This window comes from Anguilla anguilla, chromosome 17 (assembly GCF_013347855.1).
Source record: "Anguilla anguilla isolate fAngAng1 chromosome 17, fAngAng1.pri, whole genome shotgun sequence".
Classification (NCBI taxonomy): Eukaryota; Metazoa; Chordata; class Actinopteri; order Anguilliformes; family Anguillidae; genus Anguilla; species Anguilla anguilla.
The window spans coordinates 20,332,012-20,353,292 of record NC_049217.1 but is presented as its reverse complement, the minus strand read 5'-3'; the positions used below and the strand labels follow the sequence as shown (position 1 = coordinate 20,353,292).

General features: G+C 45.0%; 1 protein-coding gene across 1 annotated transcript in view; it reads left to right on the top strand.

Moving 5' to 3' along the window:
* Positions 1 to 21,281, top strand: part of pvalb6 (parvalbumin 6) — a 26,925-nt gene continuing 5,644 nt past the window's right edge. Inside the window, exon 1 of the mRNA XM_035397135.1 lies at positions 1 to 151. The gene's annotated coding sequence lies outside the window, so the exon portion shown is untranslated. The remainder of the gene's footprint in view (positions 152 to 21,281) is intronic.

Sequence of the window (21,281 nt, the reverse complement as noted above, 5' to 3'; positions counted from 1 at the left end):
ATCTCTGTCCCTCTCTCCCCTTCAGCTCACCCCATACATTTGGTTTTCTCCCCTCTCTCTGAAGCGGAGCGTTTTTTTTTTCTCCAGCTCGCGAGTTCTTGCACGGCTGCAGCTCCCGCCGAAGTCTAACTGCACCTGGGGACACACAGAGGTGAGAGGGAGAGACTCCCAGTGCCGCAGCGGAGAGAGGGAGCGAGGGAGGGAGCGGGAGAGAGAGAAAGAGAGAGAGGAGTGGAAGAAAGCAGAGCGAGTGATAAAGTAAAGAAAGAAAAGTGCAGGGAAGCAATTGCGCTGTGTATCAGATGCATAGAGAAAGAGAGAGGCAGAGAGAGGGAGGGAGAAAGAGAGGGAGAGAGAGTGTGTGAGAGAGAGAGAGATTATGTGTAGGGATTGGGGCATAAACAGTGTTAAAGCAGAGTAGAGAATTGTTTGATGCATGGGATGCTGCCGGCTGCATCCAGAAACCCGAGAGAGAGAGAGCGAGAGAGAGAGAGGGAGGGAAGAATGAGAGGAGAGAGTGATGGAGGAGATGGAGAGATGCAGTAAAGAGAGAGGCAGAGACGGAAAGATGCAGAGACACTACTCTCTTAACAAGATGCTGTTTGTGTAGATGAAAGGGCTTATATTGTCATTGGTATGTATGTGGTATGTATATAGTACTGGGTCGCTGTTCCCATTTGGGTCTCATTCAGAAAATGAGTGTGAGCGATGAGTGTGTGCGTCTGAATGAGAGGGGTCCGATCAGTGTGTGTATGTGTGAATCTGAATGAGAGGGCACTGGTGAGTGTGTGCGTCTGAATGAGAGAGGAGCAACCTGTGTGTGTGCGTGTGTGCGCGTGTGTGCGTGTGTGTCTGAATGAGAGAGGATCAATCTGTGTGTGCGCGTGTGTGTGTGTGTCTGAATGAGAGAATACCAATCTGTGTGTGCACGTGTGTGTGTGTGCACGTGTGTGTGTGTGTGTATGTGTGTGTGTGTGTGTGTGTGTGTGTGTGTGTGTGTGTGTGCGCGTGTGTGTGTCTGAATGAGAGAGGACCAATCTGTGTGTGTGCGTGTGTGCGTGTGTCTGAATGAGAGAGGACCAATGAGTCAGTGTGTGGCTGAATTGGACAGGGCCGATGAACATGTACATCTGACTAAGAGTGGACTGGTGTGTGTGTGTGTGTGTGTGTGTGCGTGCGTGCGTGTGTGCGTGTGTGCGTGTGCATGCATGTGTGTGTGTGCTTGTGTGCGTGCGTGTGCATGCATGTGTGTGTGTGCCTGCATGTTTGCGTGTGTGTGAGTGTGTGTGTATGTGCATGCATGTATGCGTGTGCTTAAATGAACAAAAGGAGATCTTCTAATAAGCATAGCTGGACTTGATTCACAAAACATGGTGCACACACATACTCACACACACAGGCAGAGTGAGAGAGAAGACAGGATTATCTATCCTTGGCGTTAGTGTGGTGGTGGTCTTCGGAGGGGTGGGGCAGTATGAATACGTTGGGGGAAAAAAATGCAAAAATGGATGAGTTATTTAGCATGTATAGTGTGATCAGAAGTCCGTTTTTTTGCTTTTTCTCACACCCGTCCCCTATAAATATTTACAGAGCAAACTTCAGCATTATGGAAGCATGGGGTCATTGCCCAAAATGAGAAATGAGTCAATTACAATCTGATATTATTCTGGGATGTGTTCAATACACGAGTGCATCCAAGACCTTGAGCGAGCTGAAGAGACAGAGAAAGCGGAGAAAGGGACAGAAAGAGCCGTCACAGAGGAGAAAGTGGACAGAGCAAAACGCTGAAGCTGTTCATGAGGACTATAATTCCCCTGCAATGAAAACATTTCTCGTTCAGCCTTGGCCAGTGCATGTTTCTGTTACTATGTGTCTCATGCTTACTGTGTGTGTGCGGGCGTGTGTGCATGTGAGTGTGTGTGTGTGTGTGTGTGCGCATATGTGTATGTGTGCGTGCATGTGCATATGTGCGTTTGCGTCTGTCTGTGTGTGAGCATGCATGTGTGTGTGGGTGTGATCATGTGTGTGTGTGTTTGAGTGAGTGTGTGTTTGTGTGTGTGTGTGTGTGTGTGTGTATGTGTGTAAATGAGAGTGTGTGTGTGTACGTGTGTAAATGAGTGTGTGTGTGTATGTGTGTAAATGAGAGTGTGTGTGTTTGTGAGTGTGTGTGTGTGTACGTGTGTAAATGAGAGTGTGTGTGTGTGTGTGTACGTGTGTAAATGAGTGTGTGTGTGTGTACGTATGTAAATGAGAGTGTGTGTGTGTGTATGTGTGTAAGTGAGAGTGTGTGTGTGTGTGTGTACGTGTGTAAATGACAGTGTGTGTGTGTGTGTGTGTGTGTGTGGGATTGTGTGCTCTGTGCTCTGTCCATTAGCTCCTGGCAGACACGTTATTCCTGCACCAGTCTGCGCTGTAGTTAATGAAGCGAATTTCAACCTTGACTCAGACAGAGGCTAAATAATGTGTGAGAATATGGTGAACCTCCTGGAGTACCAACCCGCCAGAGTTTACTAATCCACCAGAGTTTACCAACCCACCACAGATTACCATTCTGTTCACCCACCTCTGTGTGTGTGGTGTGTGTGTGGTGTGTGGTGTGTGTGCATGAGAGAGAGCGACAGAGAGAGTGTGTGTGGGTGTGTGTGTTTGTATGTGAGAGAGTGAAAGAGGATGTGGGCAACTGTGTGAGAGAGAGAAAGAGCGAATGTATTTGCGTGTGTGTGTGTGAGAGAGAGAGAGAGAGAGAGAGAGAGAGAGTGTGTGTGTGCATGTATGCGAGTGTGTGCGCACGCGTGTGACTGTGTGTGTGTGTGTGTGTGTGATTCAGCTTCTGAAGTGGGCTGAAATGCTTGTGTAGGAGTGTGTAGGTGAGATGCTGTTAGATAGTATCAGCTCTTGCATTGGCAGCTGTGAAGTGCCTGTTTGAATGAATGTGGGCAGACTATCAGGCAGCCCTGCCAAACTGTCACCTCCAAACCGTAAGGACGCATGTCCATGATGGAAATCCAGCACTTGGATTCTCAGAAAGATGAAACTGCCCTACAAGCGAAGCAGAATTTAGTACCGGCAATAAACAGGGTGATTCAGCTTCTCTGTAATGCCAGCTTAAAAAATACCCTTTTTTCAAATCAAAAAAAGTTTTCATATGAAATATTCAGTATTTTGTAAACATTTCAAAGGGAAATAATTATGCATTTTGCATGTTCAAAATATATATTTTTTTAAATGTGCAGCTTGGTCATTTTTTAACCTCGTTTGTTGGAAATAAAATGCCCTTCCCTGCCTTCTTTCTAAGAAGAAGAGCAGACAGCCAGCGGACAGGGTGCAGAGAGGGCTGCAGATAAGGATGGGATGACCGTACAGGCGGTGCCATGGTGGGGATCTGAACCCTCCGCCACATGGACGGGTGGCGCGGGGGCGGGGGGGGATTCATAAACGGGTTGACAGCCGGCGCCGCCCTGCTGGCTACACTGCACGTCCCAACTGACTTTTTTAAAAGTGTAAGGCTTTTGATGTTAATTGTACCGTGCAAAGTGCCTTAATTAAAACACAGATTGATTGGTTTAGTTTGACACTCAATGCCAGCTCATTACAGTGTTAGGGCGCTTGCGCTCCCCCCCCCCCCCCCCCCCCCCCCACAACTCTCTCCCTGTCCCTTAAGACAATTATAGTTGGCGTAAATGGATTCGCTGTTTCACCGTGTCCACTTTCTCCTCAAAGTGACATCTGAGGCTCTTTCTCTCTCTCTCTCTCAGTTCAGAGGGGATTTATTGGCTGGACAACCAAGGTAGTATTGCCAAAGGCCGAAATGAACATATAAATGACACACAACACCAGGCGAACTATGACTGCTCGGCTAACATACAATCACCAAGACTTCACACCAAAAAATTAAAACAGCAACACTTTTGTAAGTTTTGCACTTCTGTAAAGTTGCTGTGGCTCAAAGAATGTGTGAAATGATTGCATTGCTTGTTCTCTTTTTCTCTTTCACAAACGAACGCATACACGTCTACACACATGCCCTTCTTATGCTCTCTCTCTTGCTCTCCATCACTCCATCACTATCTCCCTCCCTCTCACTTTACCTGTTTCTCCCTCACTTTCTCTCTCTCCCTCACTCAATTCATTACATTACATTACATTACAGGCAATTCATCTATCTCTCCCTTGTTTTGATCCCTCCCTTTCCCTTGCTTGATCTGTTTCTCTCTCTCTTTCTATCCCTTTCTCCCTTGTGTGGAGTCCACAGTGACAGAACTGAAGCACTTGACACAGTTTCTGTAGTTTTATTTTTGTGTAAAAAGAATGTGGTGGGAATGCAGGACAGCTTTTGGACTGAGGATGATGAGGGTGAGGACGATGGGTCGGAGGTCCGTTTCTGCTCAGGGGCTGCTGTAGGGGACGGCTCAGACCGCTCCAGCTCATCAGTCAGAGGCTCGGTCAAAACTCGCAGCCACCTGCTGCTAAATCTGTCTGTATTTTGCCACCAAATGTCAGCCATCTCAGCCTCCAATGTTGGACCACATAGCAGCTCTGGTGTGATAAATGCAGACGGGGATGTGGACGCTAGCTGCATTATGAAGGTGTGGGGGTGTGTGTGTGTGGGGGGGGTGATTGTGCTTTTAGCTGCGTAATATGGTACTGCACAATAATGGCTCAGTAATGGCGATTATATAACAGACCATTACATACACACATTCACACTCTACAGAAAGAGAGGGAGGCATGGTCACATTTCACCAGTTTGCCAGGCCCACAGACAACTGCAATGCTGCGCCCTCACAGTATGCATTATTTCTGTTCAGTAAATCAAGAACACTACATTCTCTCTCTTTCTCTCACTATCACCCACTCACTCGCGCACTCACTCACTCATTCCACTCACACACACACACACACACACACCACATGAAAAAAAAAACACGTTTCTTAGGTAAAAGTGAAGAGTCCACAAATCTATTTAGAGTTTTGGCCACGTTGAAAGGGCAGGTATTCTTAGCCCAGATGAGAAGTCAAAGGGTCCCAATCCAAGAATAGACCCGGTCCAGTCGCGAGAGCTGGCGCAGGAGCTGGAGATTCCAATTAAAGCACACATGACCTCCTAAATGAGATTGACAGGGAGCCGAGAGTCTGCTGGGAAGCCGGCAAAGTGGATTGAAACCTTTTTTTGTTCATTACGGATTTTAAAAATATATTAACTGGATAAAGTGACCCATTTCAGACACGTCGCCTGAACATGTCAGTTTTTTGGGACAGACGTTACATCATCAAAAAGCTTCACAATGGGTTTCTTTTGAGCGGAAGATCAGTTTATTCAACAGAGAACTAAAAAAATCAGGTTGTGAATTTGATATAACATATAGTTATAGACACAAGGAATTGGCCAAATACCAGGGAGACCAGACTTGATCAATTAACAATCAATCTTCATTTTGTACGGCGCCATTTACAAACAAGTGGTCAGGTCACACACCACTTCTTTACATTGAGCCACTTCACAGAAAAAAACATACAATTGTTCCTTGACCTCTAAACCCTGACCCTGCTCACACACCAGACAAATATACAGCTGTTTAGACCCCACCAACCTAACTAAAATGCTATGCTGTTACACACCATATACTGTAAATAAAGTTGATTCTACTTATTATTGTCTACCGATTAGCAAGAGTCTCTTGTTGACTCTTGCAGTCAGTGTATTGAACACAGGCTGTTCGGGCCACCCTGGATGAGGGACTGCCGGGCACTTTGTCTGCATAGTAGCGCAGAAAATATCAGGACAAGGCGACACACATCACCTCCAGCTCTCACCTCCATCTCTGAGACTGGAGGAGACGGAGGAGAGCTATGGGCAGCCGGGTGAATCTGTCTGCTCGCTGCCGATAATACTCTCTAGTGCATGAACAACCGTGAAATAAAGAAACGCTTTCATTCTACGCATTTACCTCTGATATTGAAACACAGAGTAAATTACAATCTGTGTGTGTGTGTGTGTGTGTGTGTTATCATTTGTGTGTGTGCGCATGCCCATGTGCCCATTAGTTTCAGTCTGATGTGTGTGTGTTTTTGTGTGTGTGTGTTTGTGTACGTGTGCGTGTGTGTGCGTGCACATGCCCATGCCCATGTGCATGTTAGTTTTGATCAGTGGGTCTTAGTTTCAGACAGTATTTGTATGTGTGTGTGTGTGTGTGTGTGTGTGTTAGTTTCAGACAGTGTTAGTGTCCTGTCAGTAATTATGTGTATGTGACAGAGAGAGAATGAGAGAGAGAGAATGGGGCTCTTGATCTACTGAAGAGAAGTCGGTGCAGAGTCCTGAGAGTGTGTCCTGTGTGTGTGGCTGTGTGTGTGGCTGTGTGTGAGGGTGCAGCATTGCGGTTGCTTGTGGGCCTGGCAAGCCGGTGGAGTGAGACCATGTGACAGTGCGTCTCTCTCTTTCGGCAGCGAGGGCAAGCAAGACTGTGGTGGCCTCTGGTCCAGCCCAGTCAGTGGAGTGTGAACGCGCGTCTCTGGCGCTGGCGCTCTGTGAGTGTGACGGGTGACGGGCGGCACTGCGGCTAGGCGATGGCTCAGCCCGGCCGCTGGACTGTGACCAAGTGCCCTTCTCATTTCATTCTTGTGTAAGTGTGAGCAATACTGTGATCACCTCTCGTGTGTGTGTGTGTGTGTGTGTGTGTGTGTGCACGTGTGTAGCTGTGTGTGTGTGTGTGTGTGTGCAGTGCATTGCAGTGGATTTATAGTCCTGATGAATAGCTATACCTTTTTTTCCTTGTCCACTTTCTGCTTCTCAGAGTGCTGCTATGTGATGTTTCTTTCTGTCTCTTTCGCTCTCTGTCTTTCTGTCTCTCCATCCCTCTCTCTCCCTTTCACTCCCTCATTTTCCTTTTCTTTCCCTCTCTCCCCTCTCTTTCACACTTGCTGCATCACTCTCTCTTCCTCCCCTTTTCCCCTCTCTCTCTCTCTCTCTCTCTCTATAGCTGAGTGAACATACGCAGCACTACGGTCTCTTTTGTTTCATTGCGGGACTCCTTGTTGTGGTTCAAGGTCAATCGAAGTTTACACTATGCTGCATCAACTGCTGTCAAACAACCCAATGCGCGCACACACACACACACACACACACACACACAGCCTACACGCACAGCACACACACACACATACAGCACACACGCTCACACACACACATGCACACACACACGTACACATACATACAGCACACAAAGCATGGGGCGACATAGCTCAGGAGGTAAGACCGATTGTCTGGCAGTCGGAGGGTTGCCGGTTCAAACCCCGCCCTGAGCGTGCCGTAGTGTCCTTGAGCAAGACACCTAACCCCTAACTGCTCTGGCGAATGAGAGGCATCAATTGTAAAGCGCTTTGGATAAAAGCGCTATATAAATGCAGTCCATTTACCATTTACCAAAGCACACGCATGCATGCATACACACACACACAGCCTGTACACGCACACGCACACACACACACAGAGCACATACACACACACATACAGCACACGCGCTCACACACACACACACACGTACGCAAACATACAGCACACAAAGCATGGGGCGACATAGCTCAGGAGGTAAGACCGATTGTCTGGCAGTCGGAGGGTTGCCGGTTCAAACCCCGCCCTGGGCGTGTCGAAGTGTCCTTGAGCAAGACACCTAACCCCTAACTGCTCTGGCGAATGAGAGGCATCAATTGTAAAGCGCTTTGGATAAAAGTGCTATATAAATGCAGTCCATTTACCATTTACCAAAACACAAGCATGCATGCATGCTTACACATACAGCACACGCGTACACACACACACACACACAAGCATGCATACACACAGTAGTAAATACTGACACTTCTTTCCAACTACTTTTCAAGACTGCGGTGTCCAGATATGGTGCTCTGTTGAAGTTGGAAGTGTTGCCGCTGACAATAGTCCTGTCTAATTAGTATCCCAATTAGACTACCAGCAGGAGACCTAATAATGACTACAATAAGGTTAGCTAAATATACACGCAGAAAACAAGAGAAGCTTTCAGCTCAGCCTTGCAGGGAAGGTGCTGCTTTAGAGTCAGAGCGCACGCCTTCCTCACTAGAATATAAAGTGCGCTTCGAAACGATGAAAAAAGTACATCCCAAGAAAAGCGAGATGTTCAAGGAGAACAGAGAAAGAGACAGAGAGAGAGAGAGAGAGAGAGAGAGAATAACAACAGTCATTTGGCAGACGCTGTTAGCCAAATCAGCTTTTAAAAAAGTACATTTAACATGATAGGCAAACACTTCAAGATCTTGAGATAAGATAAGTTGCAATGAGTGCTGCTGTCAAGGCGCGTGCTCAAAGCCCTGTGAAATAAAGGGAGTTATGTGTGTGTGTGTACAGTATGTACTGTATGTTACCCCATATGTAAAATAATGTGAAAATGGGGCAGACTCCATGACACTCCATGGGGGGGTGGGGGTGGGGGGTGGTTGACAGTTGAAAGTAAATGTATTTGAATCCAAAACAAACATGTATTTGACCCAGGTCTGATACTTGTAGAGTGCTTTCTTGGTCTGTGGTGTATGGGACCGGTACATTACAATCCATTTTCCCCCATACCTACCTGTGAATTGGTACCCCCCACCAGGGGGTCAGTGCAGGGTTAAGTAGGCAGTATACTCCAAAGGACGTGCAAACTTTTCTAAACAAGCCACCGGCGAACACCGTGGTCAGTATATTCAAAACAAACTCCCTGTACTTTGTTTTATGTGACTCCAAGCCGCTTACTTCCTAAACATTGCAGCATCGATTTCTGCACTCACAGCGACCTAATTCCATAAATGTTACGAAACCATATGTTGCAAAACTATTTTGTTGAAATAAAGGACACAATTGAATCAATTTCAACAGTTGTATTTGTACATTATAGCAGTTTTGTTACAGTATATAGGCCAAGGGAAAAATGTATCCAGGCATATTATAGGCACAATGAAAAAAGTGCTAAAATGCGCAAAACACAACACAAAATGGAAAAAATTTATTAAAGAAATACAACGTGCACATTTTTCTTCTTAAAAAAGTAATTTCAACGCCAATAATTATTCATCCCCTCCCTATAGTCTTTGTCAACTTCATCATCAGATTGCAATGAATGAATTTTGTGTGATTATATGTGTGAAATTTGTTTTGCTATGCTTAATCGAGCAATTTGTATCAAAGCTTTGGTCATTCTGTTGCACTGAGCAATAGTGGCAGAGGAGAGAGAGTCACGTTCGCTCAACCAACCAAGAGGATGCTGTCACGGGACAGAGTGTGGTATAGTGGTTAGGGGTGCGGACTTGCAGGCCCAGACCCTTGGGTCAGGCGCTGCTGTCGTGATCATGAGCAAAGGCCCTCAACCTCAGCCTCTTCTGAAATGATCCTGCTCTCATCAGTGGGTGGCAAACGTGGAGAAAATAATAATAATAATAATAATAATAATAATAATGATGATAATATGCAAATGATCCAGAACAAGGACGCCTGCATTGGAAATATGTCACTAGAATGTTAAACTCAGACGGAATGGTGGGTGGGTGGGTGGGGGGCGGGGAGTGTGGGAAGTGCGACTTCTTGGTGTTATGACCCCCCCCCCCCCCACAGTAAAAAAAGGGGATCATTCTAGACGTTTATATCCCAGAGTGAAGATTAGAAAGCAACATTAAGTCCTGACGGCTCTTATCTTGGGCAGAACAAGCATTAGGGCTGGCAGTCGCGTATAAATACCGCTCCGCTGTTTTTTTCCCGCCCTGCGGACGGTGCGGCAGTGTGGCGGCGTCGGCCGTACGCGGTGCGGGGCCGGAGAGCACCGCGACGCCACCCAGGTGTCCACCGTAGCAACAGTTGTCAATGAGTCATAGCAGAGTCTCCATTCTCATCAAAGACGCTGTGCTTTTTGTGATGTGATGCTGTATGTAGCACCACAGCAAACGGATCAATGCAGTATATCCCATGAGTCTTATTTTTTCACTTAGGGACTGGTTTGCCAAGACCTTTAGAATGTGCAAAATCTTTTGGTTTTTCACACAGAGAAATGTGGTCAGTATGTGTCAGTGTGCAACTTATGTGAGCTGGTGATTGTCCAATTATTGTCTGAAAAGCAAGGCTTGTTCTTATATCAAGTCATCCTCCATGAAAATAAATTGGGATAATTTCAAGTTGTTTCGGTTAGATAGTTCTCAGCATTAATGACCTGTCATTATATAACTCTCCAGTCATTAGAAACTAGAACTCGAAGCGTTTCAGCGGCCACTGTGACGTTGACCTTTGACTTAGGGACCTGAAAATGGAGAGAACCATTCTGGGGAACCTTGGGGTAAAAGACATTCCCAAATATTGTCCCAAAATCTATTAAACTGGCTGTGCCAGAGACCAGAACTGCCCGTGTTGGAGCCCAGATCTGATTTTGATGGACAGTGAAACTGACTGTGTTAGATATCAGACCTGAGTGTGTTGGAAAGCAGAAATGATTGTGTCAAAGATCAGAGAGCGCATTATGCGATAGATCTGCAGAAGCAGAGGTTAGAGGGATACAGGCGGCTCGAGGACGCAACGGTCCTTCACCTGCTTTTCCGGATTATCTCTGTGCAAAACTTGAGATGACACTTAAGAGGCCACATTTGTCACACTTTATCTGTGACAGGGAATTTTCCCTCCAGATTAAGCATGAAACGACACATCGCAGCGCAGCGTCAGGCGGTGCGACCGCTTCACCGAGCGTGGAGCTGGAGCCTGGGCAGAGCCACACGTTTCTCTCAGGTACTGTATAATTAAGAGTCGAGGCGCCGAGCGTCGTCTGTCTGCTCTGCTGTAATTGCGTTTGGTACACCTGGGCTGGAGGAACAGACTTAGTATTAACGGAATGACAGAGAGAGCTAACCAGTGAAACCAGTACCTCAGCAGGAGAGGAGGAGATGCAACGTTCCATTGCTGTTCTGATGTATTTATGTTTGCGTTTCATTAAAATGTCATTACGGATGTCAATGCTTTGGCAACACAAATGTGTGTACTTGTCGTATCAGTGAAAACAAATCTCAACTTCTTGATAGAATGATAGAAAGAGAGGAGAGAGAGAGAGAGAAGGAGAGAGGGAGGGAGAGAGGGCGACAGCTGAGACCTCTATCCTGAAATGAGTCCCCTCAGTCAAATGGCGTTGAAACCAAGAGAGGAAGACGTGCGGAGAGAGAGGAAGACAGATGAAGGGGGTCCTGGGTGCATCTCACAGCCACGGCTGGTTATAGAAAAAAAAGAATTACGTACCGCCCCCTCCACCCCCCTTAAATATTGAATCACATCTTCTAAAAAAAGCCCAATGGGTAAAAAAAGCAGGGTTGATGAATGAAGGAGGGAGAATGGAGGGAGGGAGAGAGGGGTGAGGGCGGGCTGATGCGGGGCTGACGGCCCGGTGCAGGACAGGCCGTGCTGAGATGGTGATTTAGAGGGGGTCGGGACGAGGCCGCGCATCATCACGGCGCTGTAATGCGGGGAACCGCTCGCCTCTCCCAAATCAAACACATTTGTCTACAATTTCGCGGCCCCCTGGACACAGCGATGCCGCCGGGCCTCCTGGGACCGCCGCGGCGTCCGAGCTGAGGTTCGGAGCCCAGGAAAGGAGAGACGGGGACGCGGGCGCTATACCCTTTTCCGAAAATGGGCCACATTCAAATTCGAAGCATATCGGTTATTGTTAGCTTCCCGTCCGTTATTTTGCATTGTCACACTGGGTTTTATATGTTCTCTCATTGGACTTTACCCTCTGAAGGTAAACTGCTGCACACGTGAAGCTGATAATAATGCTTAGTGGCGTTTGTCGTATCATTTATGCGTTAAATTTTACTTTCTCCATGTGTTGACATATGAAGCTTTTCCGCTCCGGATCATACAATAAAACGGTGTGTGTCGTCGAGTATATTATATATATATATATATATATATATATATATATATATATTTATTTATTTTTTTTTTTTTGACATGCACGTTTAACGAAATACAATTGCTCGAACTGGTGCAATTAAATGAATGCTTTTTTTGCATTTGCATTTGAAATTCAAACCCGGAAAGGTAATTTTTTTTTTAAAGTGCTGAGTCATGCAGGTGTAGTATGGGATTCCCATGGCACGACTCCCGCTGTATCCTTGTCAGGCGGAAAGGCGGAGACGGAGAAAACGATGATGATGAGGGTTGCTGCGGACTGGGAAGGAAAACGGGCGCTTGCCTCTCGTCGCCGTGCGCTTTAACAGCTCCTCGTGTGCCCAGTAACTCTCCAGGGTCCCTGACGATACCTGCGAGAGCAGGTTTCTCGTCTGAATTGAATTGTGCCCCATTCCCCCTCGCCCCTCGGGCGTCCCTTCAGATGCCACCCTTAATTACACACCCTGTCCCTCTCGCCTCTCCCTCTGTCAAATCTAATTCTAATTCAAAGCGCTCCATTGGCAGGACCACTTCAAGTACTACCAAATCAATACTGGCAATGTCACAGAATTGCAGACAGCTTCAGTGCATAGGCGGGTAGTGAATGGAATTTGTGAAGGTTGTGGAAAGTAAACAGATAATGATCTAAGGTTGGATAGTGGGGAAAATGTCAGTGGAGATCCCAAACGTATTGAAGCATCGTATAAAAGTATTTATACTTTTTTGTTTTTTGTTTTGGTGAAATCTGTTTTCCCTCCTTCAGTGAGTAAGCACAAATTTGTCTACAATATATTGCCTTAGTTTTGGACTATGACCTTCTTAAAATGTGTGTTTATTCTAGTTGTGACAGAGAGGGCCTCATAAATTTCACCTCTAAATAAACACACACACACACAGACACCATTGTTTTTTTTTTAACTTTGTCAAATCAAATGTAACCTGATAGAAATCATTTTAGGGAAGCAATAATTTTGGTGCAGGGTCACTTTGACCATGTTCTTTTGGGTTCTGTAAGTTGGATAAAAAACATAAAACAAATGCTGCAAATTTATGTTGGATTGAGGTAATTTACACTGCATATTTTAGGGGGCTGAATGCTATTGCTAGTCAGTACTTTATGCTACAAAATATCTGCCAAATACATGGTACTGATTCTATATTATGCTTAATTTTGACTTTACCTCAAAGTCCAATTACTGGCAGTATTTCAAGCGTAATGATGAACTCATATATTTACTTTCATGAAAAGGGTAAATATATTTCTAAAAATATACAGTTTGGGCAGTGATTATCTTTTTGACTAAAACTGTACTGATTTGTTCTCAAACTTTAAATTGATTGCAATTTAATATAAATGCACCCAGGCAAACTCCAAGCTTAAACTGTGCATGTGTGTGTGTCTGTGTGTGTACGTGCATGTCTATGTGCGTGCGTGCGTGTCTGTGTGCATGCGTGTGTGTGTGTGTGTGTGTGTGTGTGTGCATGCATGTGTGTGTGTCTGTGTGCGTACGTGCATGTCTTTGTGCGTGCGTGTGTGTCTGTGTGCATGCGTGCGTGTGTGTGTGTGTGTGTGTGCATGCATGTGTGTGTGTCTATGTGCGTGCGTGCATGTGTGTTTAGATATGTTAGTGGCCTTCATATTCACAATGCAATCCTGACTGAATGGTCTATACTTCAACACAGACACAGCAATAGAATCGGTATGCTTTTCTGTTCTAGGTAGGAACCAAGCTGCTGCTGGTGCTGAGCACATGGACTAATTACTTTTAAGTGTAAAAAAAACTGTAGGTGATAAATGAGACTCCTGCAGTGGAATAATGTTTAATATACACGTAGCGGTCATACAAAATGGTCATCTACTTTTTTGCTCTTCAGCTATAAAACGGGGTCTGTATTTTATTATATATATATATATATATATATATATTTATATGTTTATGTCCTCATTGTACCAGTGATCAAAAACTGTTCATTATATCCTGTGCCCCAGTACTCAGAAACTTTCAAAGGCTGGTTTGTCTATAATCTGGTTTATTGTGGTTTGTGATGAATTATCAGCAGAGCTGTTTTGAGTGTGGAGTAAGTTAATATGAGCTCACTGGCTGGTAAGCTTAAAGAGCAGCTGGCAGGGGAGATTACTTCTGGTGTTTAGCTCTCGGATCTCCATTTTCTCATCTGTTTCTCTTTGGCATATTTTTCAAATGCCTCTGTATGGTTGTATGTGCTCTTTTATACATTCAATAGCAGCAATCTATTTGCAATGTAGTAATTATCCTTCTAATCTTTATTTCATTAAATTTTTTCAGACTCCAGGGCTCACTTGCAAAAGAGATGCTAAAATAGAGTTTAAATAAATAAAAAGTTGAGTTACCTGGCTGAGTGGAACCACCTGAGTGTAGTGATCGCTAACAACGAACCTGCCTGCCTGCCTGCCTGCCTGCCTGTCTGTCTGTCTGCCTGCCTACCTGTCTGTCTGTCTGTCTGTCTGTCTGTCTGTCTGTCTGTCCGTTCCCTCTGCTTCCCTCTGTTTCTCAGAGGCCTGCTCGCTCAGTTCCGCAGCATTATGGTGCAGCCAGACGCCTCTCTCACCATTTAGTTATCTTCTGAAGAGGTTGCATTAGAGCAGCATTGGTGAAAGGAAGGAGCTCCTGCTTCATTTAAGATATAGCTGCAGTAATTCCACACCTGTCCCTCCCATCGTCACCAGCTTTGCACAGCTATTATTCAGGGCCTTGTTCATCTTCTGCCCCATCCCTCCTCCTGCTCTCTCTCTCTCTCTCTCTCTCACTCAGTTGTTTTCCTACCTGGATCACTTTTCATCTCTATTTCTGTTGTATTGCCCTTCTTTCATTTTCCCTTACATCTGTCTCCATCTCTCCCTTCCTCTGTCTTTCAGATAGAAAGTGCTGACGCTAAGAAATGTAATATCTGAGGAGAGAATATAACGATCCTTCCCGGTCTTTCTGGCAACAATGCATGTGTAGTACCAATAGCCACCACGAGGTGGTGAGTGTCAGCATTCCTGAACTGAAGTGCAATCTGGCTGAAACGTTGCAAAGTGTTGCATTACCCTGTTGCTTTGTGCATTGTTTATGATTGTATTCAGTGCTTGAAGTGGAAAGAATAAATGCAGGAACTCGGGCAACCAGATGAAGGAAAAAAAACCGAGAACCCCACACAATGGGGGCTGGAGATGGCAGTTGCCAACTGAGGGGGAGCACATAGCGGAACACTACAAAAAGTGCTCGTATGAGCAAAACCTAGAAGTTTTGGTATGGCGTCCTGCTCTGTTCCAGCCCACTTCAAGCACTGGTTGTATTGGTGGGCTTTAGTGAGTCACTGTGTACCTGGGTACGCATGTGTTTTTCTACAGGTCTGTGTGTCAAAGTATGACCTTCTATGTAGGTGACCTTTGTGTCTGTTCTTGCTTTGTGTGTGTGTGTCTGTCAGTATCTGTGCGTCCCTGGTCTTTTGCGTCTTTTCTGTGTGAAACTGAATGATCTTTTCTCAACCTTCAGGAGAAAATGAAGATGATGATAATAATAATAATAATAATAATAATCACAATCATAATAATAATAATAATAATAATAATAATAATAATTTCAGCAACAGCAGGTACATCTCCCTGCTCTGTATAGAGGTATAATTTAAAGCTTTAAATGCTACCGGTTTTAAAGGGTCTTGGGAGGTTGTGCCTGTGTGAGCTGAATTCGAGAGTCTACCATATGCAAACTTCTGCCCTTCTTCCTACACTGCATTTAGCCTCCAAATCTCTTCTCTTTTATCTGCTTCACTCTTTATCCTTTTCTGATTTTTCTAATCCTTCTCTTCTCCCCAAAGAGTAATGTATGGAATGAACCTAATGAACCTAGAGACTGATTTATAGTTCACACAGCTTCCTCGGGATTTTTCAGTGGAACTCTTCAAATCTGCAAAGTGCAGCTGTAATTCTGCCATCTTCTTTCTTTCCCCCTTTCTCTAACACTCTCTCTCTCTCATGCACACACACGTGCACACACACAGACAGACTTACAGTTTGTGTGTGTGTTCACACGCACACCCACACATACACACACTCACTGGAGTTGAAATATTTGTCTATTCATCCATAAAGTCAGGAATACCATCATTATGCTTTGCAGTATTTATGTGTTTTTAAAATTGTTTTTTCCTGAATAGCCATTCTTTCAGAAATTCATCAGGTTTTATAACCTTCTCAGGAGTTGCTTGCTTGATGTACAGGTTATGGCTCCAGTTCTGTAAATGTCCCTGCTACTCTTTACCACCTCCAGCCACTCAAAATTCAGGCTATTAAAACAAGATGCTGCCATAACCTTGAGTTCAGCAGCTGATATACTGTACATTACTGTGTAATAGACAGAGTATGTATCATGTCATGTCTATAACAAAATGAGCTTCATGGGCAGACATGTATGGTTAACTCTCCTAATACCCTTGTTTCTTAATCATTTCAAATGGAAAGTACATATTTGATTTTCGCTCAGTCTTCCAATCCAGAAGTTCACTAATTTTCACTAATTTTACAAAGGAATCTGACCTCCAAAAAAATAATGGGCTTTAATACCTATTCTGGTCCTTTGGAGAGTTAAGTATCTTATTGTAATTCAAGAGGGCTCTCCGTCAACAAAAGTACAAGAAACCTTCATGCTGATTGGCTGTTTAGTGCTGCAGTGAATTCTAAGATAGCTGTGAATTCACTTAACCTCTTGCCACTTTTAAAGTATGAATAACAAAGTTATTGACAATTGCCTTTTGATAATGCAGTTTTATATGTTTACATTTTTTTTGTTTTTTGCAGTACATAATATACTCAGCAGCACGTGGGCCCGCATGAATGCATGTGTATGTGCAGTCGTGTGTGTGTGCTTGTGTGGTCATGGGCATATGTGTGTTTACATGTGTCTGGGAGAGTTAAGCACTGATCCAGAGTGGATTAGACCTAAGTGGGGACCACAGCTGAAACCTAAGCACTCTCAACCCCCCTCCTCCTCGCCTCTGTGTCCAAGCAGCCTGTCAATCACAACTGGCTGGGCAGAAAGATGAACCCGCCTCCCTGGCCTCGGCCCCGCCCTCTCATCAAAGGGTGATAAATTTACTCACAAGGATGAAAAGCTGTGGGGCACAGGAGGAGAGGACGGGATGGACCCAGAAGAAGTACACCCCTACTGACTGCAGAGGGACAGGGACATTAGATGCAGCTGTTCGCCCCTACTGACTGCAGAGGGACAGGGACATTAGATGGAGCTGTTCACCCCTACTGACTGCAGAGGGACAGGGACATTAGATGCAGCTGTTCACCCCTACTGACTGCAGAGGGACAGGGACATTAGATGGAGCTGTTCACCCCTACTGACTGCAGAGGGACAGAAAGATTAGAGGGAGCTGTTCACCCCTACTGACTGCAGAGGGATAGGGACATTAGATGCAGCCGTTCGCCCCTACTGACTGCAGAGGGACAGAGAGATTAGAGGGAGGAAGAGGAGGAGAGAGGAAAGCAGAGGTGGCTGGAAGAGGATGAATGAGTGAAGATGGACAGGTGAATGAAAAGATGAAAGAGACAATTGTGCGACCAACAGAAAGGAAGCAAAAAGTTGGTGGGGTGATGAAATTTGTGGGAGATGGCAGGAACGATAGAGCTGCAGGAAAGAAAGACAGATGGAAGGATAGAAGAGAGGGTCGGAGGGATATGAGAGAAGTAGAGCGGCAAGGAGAAATCCAAGGACACAAGAGAGGGATGAAGAGAAGAACGAATGAGCCAACCGCCCTAATCCCTCAGTCTTTAAGGATATACAGAGAATGATATCACATGCCTAGGAAATGGCTGACAGATTAATATTTTGAATATTAATATTGTTTCCTGGACACTTGCATAGCCATATCATCAGGGGGCCAGGATATCTTTTCAGGATCTTAAAGGCTCCGGCTCCAATAACATCAGCTGCGGCAATGCTGCTCGAGTGATTTGGTCATTACCTCTAATTTCATTTCTGATTTTATCGCCGTTATAAATTATTGGCATTATCATGCACATAATTATGGACGGCTGTGTTACGTAACGGCGACCTTATGATTGATTTCTACTTGAGATTGTTATCGAGTTTTTCATTGGCTGATGAGGGTCAGAGGGAGAGCCATAATCAGTAGGAGGGAGGCGAACTGTTTTATTCAGAACAGAAAACATAAACAGAAATACAAATGTTGTCATAGAGACGGATAGCTGTTCCTACATTAGCGCAATGAACAGTAGCCATTACCCACTCGCACTGCTGCTGATGAAAGGTCATAATTCATTTTAAAATTTAATATTTTTAAGCACCGCAGTAATGGCAATGTTCAGTGTGTGCGCGCGTGTGTGTGTTTGTGTTCATGCGTGTGTGTCTGTGTGTGTGTATGTGCATGGGCGTGAGTGTCTGTGTGTGTGTGAGTGTGTGTATGTGCATGGGTGTGCCTGTCTGTGAGAGTGTGTGTGCGTACATATGTGTCTGTGTCTGTGTGTCCGTGTGTGTGCATGGGTTTGCGTGTGTGCGTGTGTACACATATGTATGCATCTTCAGCAGTGTAGAAAATGGACAGCAAACCCATACCATGGATGAAGGCCAGTACACTATGTTCTACAAGAGAGAGCGAATGAGAACAAGAAAGGGGGATTTAAGGACAAACTGAGCATTGGGAGGAAGGAGTTTATTGAAGGAAGGGAGCTGAGAGAGAACTAAAATGAACGTGAAGGAGAGGAAAAGAGAGAGATGGAACAAGGGATGGAGAACAGGAGTGCGGTGGGAGAGATTATTAATAGCAGCGTTTGATTAGCTAAGAGTGCCTGAGGACACACTGAGGCTTCTGGGTCAGGCCTCTAATGTGGTGAAGTAGGCTCCTGAGTTTGGCCCCAAAGTAGCAAGGAGACAGGCTTTTCTGTTTGTTCGGTTTTGTTTTTTCTACAACCCCCCCTCTCAGTTTTTTTATCACTTTCTCCTGAATTTCTCATCAGTCATCATGCCTCTTGTCTTAGTGATAAATCATGTACACCTGTGCACCAGGAACACCACGACTGAAGTTTGTGCACTTCTTTGATGTGCTCATTTCAGGCAGTGACTATTTCACACTCTACTGGTTGCATACAGTACTACAGGAGGACCAGTGAGTATTTTATACACCCAGTACTATAGGCCACACACAGTACTATAGGAGAACCAGTGAGAACACACAGTACTATAGGAGAACCAGTGAGTATTTTATTCACCATACAAGCCACACACAGCACTATAGGAGAACCAGTGAGTATTTTATTCACAATACAAGCCACACACAGTACTACAGGAGAACCGGTGTGTATTTGGAGTCTTTGGGGTGAACTGGGCATCTGGGCATGAGGACAGTTTTGTCCCAGCCCTGGTCGACTCATGACAGGGCCCAGGCCGAGGCTCGAACCTGCAGCCGTATGGGTCAGCCTGCGCTCTTGTTGACCGCCTGCACCAGTTGCACACACACTGTGACCCACGGGATCCTCATTCTCACCCCTCCATCTGCCCCACCGTTGACAGACACCGACGGGACCAGATGCCAAGAGCGGGGCGGCTCAGATTAAATGCTTCCCTGTCAGAGCGAGGAGCACCACCACTGAATACAGATTAAACTGAATTATGAATTGATGCTGTGAAGAACAGAGTGTTCATGAGCGATGCACGCGGGCGAGGCGTCACAATCAAGTAGGGGAAGAGGGAGGGGTTAGAGGAGAAAACTGTTGATGCCTGACTGCTCCTGGATCCTTTAAACATTCATAGCTTTTTTTTTTTTAAAAACTTGGACTCTGGAGAAGTCCTCAGGCATATGCTTCTTATCTTTATGCAGCACACATTATGCTTACGCCGTGGAAATCCGTTGCCTTTTGTTAAGACTTGACAGTGGTGCAACTCGCGTTGTAATGGCTATTTGATAAGCGCTGATGACAGATAGCAACCATATTCCTTCTCGGACAGCGCAAGGACTCGCTAATAACAGAATTAATCAATCAATAAATTTGACCCCAATCGAAAAACTTTAAAATATTGTTGATTGCTGAACACAATCGGGCTTCAAAAGTAAAACTGAATGTAATTTATCGATTAACGAAATGAGCATTTTGATCTGAGACCGAGTCCAGTACATTTATCCCGTTGTGGTTCTTTTACATTACATTACAGGCATTTAGCAGACGGTCTTATCCAGAGCAACTTACACAACTTTTACATAGCATTTTTACATTGTATCCATTTATACAGCTGGATATGTACGGAAGCAATTCAGCTTAAGTACTTTGCTCAGGGGTACAACGGCAGTGTCCTACCCAGGAATCGTGCCTATGACCTTTCAGTTACAAGCGCAGTTCCCTACCCACTGTGCTACACTGCCGCCCCGTTCTTCTTTCTCACGTCTACTTACATTTACCTGAGCCTCGGGCTGAAACGCTGAGGCGCTGTCATGGAAGATATCGCTGAAATCCTTTTTTTTTGTTGATGACCCGGGTCTCGCTGAAATGCGATCTCTCGCGCACGTAACGAATGTTCGGCGGGCGCCGCAGGGGCGTGCGCCGACGGAACAGCTGGCTCCGCTCTCCAAATCTGCACAGCTGGTGATTGAGATTCCAGCACGTCTGTCACAGAGGCTGAGTTTCAAATAATCATCTGAATCCCCTTGAATGACCCATTTGCTGTTTGCATTTGTATTTTTAGTTTTACAAATTGGTGCATCCCCAAGGGCATTCTGGGAGATTTGGTAACTGGCTTGTTTACCTTGAAGGGTGGGGTGGGGTGGGGGGTTGGGGGTGGGGGGGTTTGAGTGTAGCTGACAGGTGACACTCTAGATTTGGTGTTGACCTTTCAGTTGTTTCTGGAGCTTTTAAAAATGTATTTACTGTGATGTAACATTATTAAAAATAAATTAATGAACAAATAAATGAACCAGTTCTATTGTGTTATTATATTGTTTTTAATCTCACAATAGAACTGGTTCATTAATTTGTTTATGTACCAATTGAGCAGGTGTAGATAGTGATGGCTGAAGCTCCACTGGATGGTTATATCATGTGGTTGACCACTTCTTAAAAGCATTGCATTGAGTAGTCCTTTACCATTTTAATGTAATCCCTGCCAGTCAGGTCCATGTTGAATAACAGTTCCTTGTCATAAGTAGATGTGAACAACTCACTGATTTTTCTATTATGTTCAGAATTCATTTGAGAGAGCATAGTTTTTTCTCAGTATTGTTTTTTTCTACCATTAATGTAATTTAGTATCTGGATTTTAAAAGATGAAAAGCATAATATGTTTATGGGTAAATGTAAATGACTGTT